The 8,160-nt window shown below is 33.7% G+C and overlaps 1 long non-coding RNA gene across 3 annotated transcripts; it reads right to left on the bottom strand.

The window, feature by feature from the left end:
• Positions 1-1,702: 1,702 nt before the first annotated feature.
• On the bottom strand, positions 1,703-7,944 carry LOC110815584 (uncharacterized). Of its 3 annotated transcripts, none has more exons than XR_015816998.1 (4): positions 7,506-7,944; positions 7,184-7,234; positions 2,410-2,468; positions 1,703-1,971 (listed from the first exon to the last, which is right to left on the bottom strand). It is a non-coding gene; the product is annotated as an uncharacterized LOC110815584 (long non-coding RNA). The 3 variants fall into 3 exon arrangements; XR_002539861.2 differs by having other exon boundaries at positions 2,406-2,468; positions 7,506-7,895; XR_015816999.1 differs by lacking the exon at positions 7,184-7,234 and having other exon boundaries at positions 2,406-2,468; positions 7,506-7,898.
• Between the last annotated feature and the right edge of the window lie 216 nt (positions 7,945-8,160).

Genomic DNA, 8,160 nt, shown 5'->3' with positions numbered 1-8,160 from the left:
AAGTAAAGTAAAATGAAATGAAACGATCTTCCAGCAAGTCTCCTATTGCTCGGGAGCCGAATCCTGATCGTCTTTATCTAAAAAGATTAATAGTAAATTAGGTGAGCAGTGCTAGCTCAATAAGAACACAGGAACCAACAACATAATAACTCGCCCAAAATAATGGAAAAAATGAGAAAAAAATTGATGGATAATTTATTTTAATATAATATTTTTAAACTTAAAAGCTGATTTAAATCTTGACCTCATGTCCTATTTCCCCCAAATCCCAACTCCTAACTTATAATTTATATGATATCCTTTTCATCTCTATTTCACTATAAATCACAAATACCATCAAAGTAAATCAAATTCAAGTTCAACCAAACTCATTCAAGTAATGAATACCATCAATCACATCATATTCATATTCAGAACAAATTTCATTCACAATAGTAGATACTAGCGAATCATAATAATCCATTTCTAAGTACAACACACCTACCAAGTCAATCACGTTTTTTTGCTTAATAACTAGAGTTATTCATCCTTATATTTCATCACATAATAACCTTTGTACTAGTGTCATTAGTGATCCATAAAGATCCCTGCAACATGTGGATACTAAAAAATAATTCATAACAAACCATCGGTCGTCCTTACCCCTCAACCTAGGTAAGTGCCATAAATATCAGTCGTCCCCATACTTCAACCTATATGGGCATCATAAGTACCTGCCATATCCACATTAGGGTTCATCGTACACATGACCATCAATATATCATTCTCGCCTTAACAAGATCGCATGCGTTTATATCGTCATTTTCACTTATTTATGATACTTTGTTCCGCATGCAAATTTCTTTATATAATTTTTACATACTATATGCACATAATACTTCTTCAAGCTCAAAACAGTTATGTTTACACCCACACACCTATGGATACAATACAAACATACAACTCACTTATAGAATACATCAACAAGCATTCTCAGGAAGGAGTGAATAACCTACTAATTGTTTCACCATTTTAGAGCCCTATATGCATTATATATGTACTAACTAACTTTGTATTTATATATTTTATAGTACAACCTACACTTTTTATTTCACACCCTGATGCACACACAACTATACACATATATATTATATACATATCTTCACAACACAACATGCACTTTTATTTATCTATATGACTAATGCACACATTCACCGAGACCTTTTTCGAACACCCAAACAAAATCCACACTCATTCCAAATTATTATATATATATATACTCACACAGGCACGCACACCATTTGCACAAGCAGCCATGGATGGCTTTCCCACACGTCGGCCCTTCACAATATGTCGATCCATGACAATCCACAAGATAACAAAGCAATGACGTCTATATGCCTAATCCACTATAAACCATGAACAAATATATTAATTCAATTCATCACCATCGACACGTTACCTAAATTTTAATAAAAAACCTTGATAAATTTTAAATAATCTAAGGGCCAAACTTTAGCTAAACTACGGGGGAGGTTTGACTATCCTTATTGGAGTCATAGATCGATTGTGTTGCCACAAGTACTAATCAGTCGCGGTGTTCGTGTCTCCTCTTCTCAGGCTGGTGTTTTCTAGTTCAAACAATGGCAAAAAAAGACAACCTATGAAGGACTTCTTGTGACATCCCAAGTGCTTATTAAGGCAACTTGGTGTCATATACAAATTCAGAATAACGAATGCATGATAAAATTTATGCAACGGAACTAAATCATTACAAATTCCTAACAAATACATAGGAGTTCCAATACATACATATACTGAGGCTAGAAGTGGCTGCAAAATACAAAACAAAACATAAGGGCCACTTCTTTCACTATGTTATTGGACTCATCAGAGTGTGGGAACAGTCATGCACTTAGACTTGTTGATCCACGGGATCCTCATAGACTTCCAAGGGTAGGTCAGCCTGCGGTTCCTCACTTTCTTCCTCATCTGGGGGGCATGGAAAGAGTGAGTTCCAGATGCTCAGTAAGGAAAATAGTATTAAATTAATATCATAATATTTCGAAAGTTAATTATTTTAACTTACCATTTAACCTCCTTGGTTACCTATCTCACATTATGGAAAATAATTTATTTGTTAAGAAAATGATACGTTAATACAAACAATCAAACATACATCATACTCCAATAAAGAAAATCAAATAAATCATGAAATGCTTAGATTTTTGTATCATACTTCGCGAAGTCGTTACAACTTCTATCTTTGAGGGAAGATACATATTTCCAACTTTAGTATAATATAAATTTAGTTTAGGATTTTAACAATCATAAAAAGTATTATTTCTAATTATGAATATAATATTAAGTATATGTTGATGTGTATACAACATTTATTTAGTAAAAATAAATTTAGAAGATATTACCTACAGATATCGATATCCATTGTATAATCCAACCACTTGGGATAGTTCACCACTTGTTCATTCCTAGTTATAAAAACATAAACAACAAAAGATATGAAATTTAGGGACTTGCAAAACTGCATATATACATATATATATATATATCACTATAATAAAGACACAAACATGCATAAATTAGGAATCTTTAGTTCATAATTACAAAATAACATAAATAAATTCATTAATTACATGACATTTGTTAGTTCTAATATACAATCTTCCAAGTCTTTGCAGAACATGAGGATCAATTCCAAAAAAGCTCTAAAGTGATTGTGTTCTAGTTTATTTAACTTTTACAAGATTAAATACTAGAGCATATGTAGTGTTATTCTTATATCACATTAAGTAAACCACTTCTAGTTGTGTTAGTTCATTGTTGGTTGAGTTGTTGTGAAATTCGATTATTGAGGATAACCTTTCTTGGGTTGGCTATCAAAGATGAGAATTGAATCTTGTGGTTACTAATTCAAAGTTTAAATTATTATAAGTTTGAACTTTTCAATCATATTATAAGTTTATTTTTGTATTTGGTGCAGCAGAACTATTCTATCCAAGCATATACTTCAAAGAGTATAGAGAGTCTATTCTTTAGAGATAATATACTTCTAAAGTAAAAGATAGTGATAAAAGAGGAAGTCTGCAGTGCATAAGACCTATGACTTGTCCTAGTGAATCTATTTCTTCATCATCTAGTTCTCAATATGGTAATTCAAGAGACAATGACAACTTAAAGAGAGAAAATGAGAATTCGTAAGGTATAATTTCTTCAATGTACATGTTGATGCAAAATAGATTTATAGTTGGAGGATTGCAAGATTTCTTCAGATCTGCTTCTCGTATAACCAATGTATTTATAATGGCGTTTCCTAATATATTTGTTGTAATATAAAATTCAGTTACTTATTTAGTTAACTAATCAATTTTTTTACACGCTCCTTATGCTAGTGTTAATAACAATCAAATTATAACTCTTTTAAAGAAATGACTCATAATTATGACTCATTGAGTTTCTAGATGACTTTTAAAGATGTGATAATTTTTAATGTTAAATATGTGTATTTTTCTTGTTTTATTTAACTTTTTGAAGCACATTGAAGATTACTAGTTACGGAGCTTAAATTGTACATTTTATTCTATAAATTTATCTTTTTTTATAAATATGAGATATTTTGTGACATCCCGATGCCAACTCGGCACTAACATTGATAATGTGCATAAACAACATCTTTATTACTTACTTTGAATGTGTAATTGAGCTGTTATTATCTAATATAGGTGGTTTCGTCTGTTTTGATGTAGGTCAAGGGATAAGACATAAATCTAAGAAAGCAGCCAAACATAAGAAAATTATGTGCAGAACCTATCATCAGTTTTGGGATAAGCCTGGGGCAAAGCTTATAGCTTAGTAAGGCCAAAAGGTCTCAGTTCCCAAGTCTTGGGCAAGGCTTGCATTCTTGCAATAGTAGAAATCACTGGTCCATGTGTAGAAAACCCTTGAGCAAAGCAACACCCTAGCAGTAGTAAGAAGTATTAGGTTACACACGGATAAGTCTCAGATAAGGCTTAGGCTCTAGCAATAGCATATATTGATAACTTGACATGCTTTCAAATTTAAAAGAGGACCCATTATAACTAGGAAGTGGGGAATCAAATCGAGAAAAAGATTTTAGAAAGTAGGTAGAGAATCAAAATCACCGTGAAAATCCTATTTTCACAAGCGGATGCCCTTATCCTCTTGGCCTTTAAATAAGAAGAAAAACATAGAAGAAAGTACGTTGTCAAGGATAATAGCATATTCTAGTTTTCCACACAATTCTTTCTTTCTAGAAAAAGTGAAATCAATATTTTGTGTATTTGGCTCATCATGAGCAACTGGCAAAACATCCTTTCTAGTTAAAGACTTGGTCGAAGTTTCAATTTTGGATTGTAAGATCTAATTATTGTACTTTTGTTCTTGATAAGCTTCAATATTTGCATATATCTCTGTGCATATTATTATTGTTGTCTGTTAATTGTTTAAACAAGGCCCGTTAGGTGTGCGATGCAACAACATATTGCCATTCGAAACTCCTAAATCTGTAATCGTTTGGGATGTTATGATACTTAGTGGTGAATTAGTTGTGTACTAAGGAAATATGCAACATGGTTTGAATGGGTCACGCTGTTGAAATCATTAACTAGAATAAGGTCCTTTTATCTCTTAAAATTGTTAATGAATTAAATCTCAGGATTGTATCTGGAGTTGTTTATTAATAAGGAATAACTAATGAATTTTATTGGTTAATTGAGGATTAAGAAAAGATTGGTTATTAGGAGCATCTCTAACAACTAGGACTGGTTTGTTGAAGTTTGAAAGAATCAATCATTGCATCAATGATCAATCTCATGACTGGAATCAAAGCTACTTCTTTGACTAGAATCAAAGCTACTTCTTTGAGTAAAATCAAATCATAACTGCTTTCACTTTAATCACTTTTTGATAATACTCTTTATTTTCTATTTTAAGTCTCGTTAATTAATTTACTTTGTTGCATCAATCTAGAACAAAACCCCCAGCTTTTGACCCTTATTCACTGGCCATAAATGGAGAGTGGTTCTCAATTCCCTGAGGATTCGACCGTATTCATCACTATTACAAATTCAATTTGTTGTTACAATAGGATATTATTTTCGGTGGATTTGACACCCATCATACGTCCAACTGCGTAATATTCATCCCTTACAATAATTACAATCGTAATGTATTGAAGCATTAAGCTATCAAATCCTACATACAAATGTTATGGATTTGCCAAAAAATCTAACCTGTCAAAAACAAAATAGAAAAGAGAAAGTCTTCCAATGCTCCCATTAAGCATCATGGAATGGGTCCAAACAGGCCTCATCAGGGATATCTATAAAGTCATCATTTGGGAAGGGGTTGGATTGGAGTGAGTTCTAATAAACTCAGTAAGACAGGCAATAATTAAGTCATACAATCATTGTTTAAAAATAAATACTTATTCAGCAGTGAAATATTCAGATAACTTACAAATTAGTCTAATTTGTTTTATCTCTCCACATTTCATATTATTAAAGAACCCAAACCAAAATTATCATACAAAATGTATCATGGCCCCAAAGGCATCAGAACAGAACGGATCCGATCAAATCAGATCTTATAAATGAATCAAATCACCTTAACTCTGACTCTGACTCATCTTTTGATACAGTTTTATTACAGCATTATTAATATTTAATTAAGTTACATTGTCTACGTACCTATGTGCGCAATCACATAAGCCTGTACCTTAGAGGATAGAATACACCGATTAACAACGTGAATGGAGATGTAGATAACAAAATAGATATACAAAAAGAACACTCAACCACTCTGGTCACCTCATCCACTCCCTGTGCAAAGGATAGTGAATGCAAAATGTCCAACTAAACTGAAACTTCGTCCACGAGGGGACGCTGAAACCCATTCACGCATTCAGAAGCATACATATATATAAAATAATAACCCCTCCTAGATAATAGGGTGAAAAGATTTAACTAGAAAACTTTATTTATTACGCCTTATTAGAAAGCATACTAGTTTTCTTATTTTATGTAGATTTAGCCTAGACCTAATCCTTGCCCTAGGTTTTGACTAAAACTCTTTTTTTCCTTAGACTTAGTTTATTTCATTTTAAATTTAGTCTAGACCTAAGACTTGCCCTAAGTTTAAACCAAAACTCGAAGCCTAACCCTAGGCATAGCTCAAAAGCTTCTTTTCTCCAAAACAATTATTTTTACCAAACTTCCAATTTGAGTCAAAATTTACTTAATTAAGAAATTCCCAATTTCTTAATTAATTTCAAAATTTCTTAGACTTTTCTTATGATTCCTTCATATTCCTCTTGTTCAAAATTCATATTTTATTGCACATTTTTCTTTTTAATTTCAATTACTTTATTTTTACAGTTCAATTTCAAACTTAATTTTAGATTACCAAATCAATTTTTTTTATGCTTTTGGGCAATTTTCTCTCAAACTCGCAGTAGGAGGATAAAATCCTGTAAGCCCGCACCTGTGGCACAAGGTGCCTTGGCCCATGGCACTCTCGGTGTGTGCATGCCTGGCAGTGCCCGTGCCTCATAGGGTTTGCTTAGAGTGGGGTGCATTCCTGGGCGCTATGGTCGCCTGGGCGCGTGTCCCTGTGCGCATGCGCGCACATCATTCGACACAAATAATGCCTCGCGTAGGTCCTCTTAGCGCACTAGGGACATTAACAAGAACCTTTTGCCTATGTGCAGCGTACTGTGCATATGCAACATGCTAGGGGACATGTCCTGACACTCTTGGATGCCTTGAAAGTGTCCTACGTGCACCATCCCGCATGGTCGCCTGTGTCTGCGCCATTAGCCAACACGTTGGTGCCTGGGCAATGCAGACAGAGGCATCCAGCCTCTTTTTGGCCATTGTCTCTAATTTTCCTTTCATTTTAGCATTTTAATCCATCTACATAATGTTATAGATCATTCTAGTAATCACATACCATCAAAATCATCATAAAAAATAAGGTTAAATCATGAAAATCATGCATGAAACATGCACATGCATTTTTTGAAGATTTAATCACCCTACATGCATCTATAAAACCAAATGCTATTAAAAACTAACTAACACCAATCTTACTATAAAGCAGAAGGTCTAAGCAGTCCAAACACATGAGGAAATTGACCTAAAAACAAGAAGAACAGCTAACAACACACCTGTGCAGCGGTGACTGTGCCAGTCTGGTTTTTGAGTTTAATTTGCAATTTCTAGGTTGTTTCACCCATAGCAATTCAGTTTAAATTCAAGTTAGAACTTAAATAAACTAATCTAAAGCTGGAAATCAAATAAATAACTGAAAGGAAAAAATAAGTAAGGAAGAATATAATGTTTACTTAAACAGTTTGGATCAATACTGTTATGGTTGTAAAATGGCTTCGGATGAAGCTTGAAGAAAGCTTTTTGTGTTTGGGTGAAAAAGGAATGAGTTAGTTAATGGAAGAAAGAGCTAATCTACTTGAAACAGAAGGAGATGCTTACCTCAGAAGATAAGAAATCATCTTCTCCTCTAGGCAGCACATGTACACACTCACTCTATTTATTGCACTCTTCTTCTCTCAATTTTTACTCTCTTTCTCTCACTAGATTCCTGCTAAATTCGATTCTCTCTCTCTGGTTTTCTATTTAATCAAAAAAATGAAGAATTGAAGAAGAAATCGGAAAGAATGCATCATTTTATACCCCATATTATGACATCCTTAGCCCTAGGCCATTGGAGGTTATGGGTGGCTAATAGGACTGGAGGGGAAAGCTGGTCGACTGACACCTGGCGATGGAAGAAAGGAGCTCGCTTGTAGGACTTTGGGTGCCAGTGTGAGTGGTGTCCATCGACAGAAGAGTCACGAAAAGTGATTTATATGCTCGCGAATGAAAAATCCTGCGTGGTTGGGGAGCCCGTAGCCTGGGAAATATTGACAGGTATGCCTGCGTGAAAACCTTGCCTACGGGTAAGGAAAAGAAATGTCTCGCACATAAGCCTTGCCCGTAACTTGGGGTAAGGAAAGAATCCACGTGTATGTGTGAGACTATTTTGTGATTTCTCTTGAAATTTGAAAATTTAAAACAGAAAAAAAAAATTGCAAACTTAAAAGAAAACCATTCCTAAAATACCTTAATGCATTATATAATAGAATTC

This window comes from Carica papaya, chromosome 2 (genome assembly GCF_054855325.1).
Source record: "Carica papaya isolate Zhongbai chromosome 2, ASM5485532v1, whole genome shotgun sequence".
Taxonomy (NCBI): domain Eukaryota; kingdom Viridiplantae; phylum Streptophyta; class Magnoliopsida; order Brassicales; family Caricaceae; genus Carica; species Carica papaya.
Note: the sequence above shows the minus strand (reverse complement) of the source record. Positions and strands in the feature narration are given on the sequence as shown.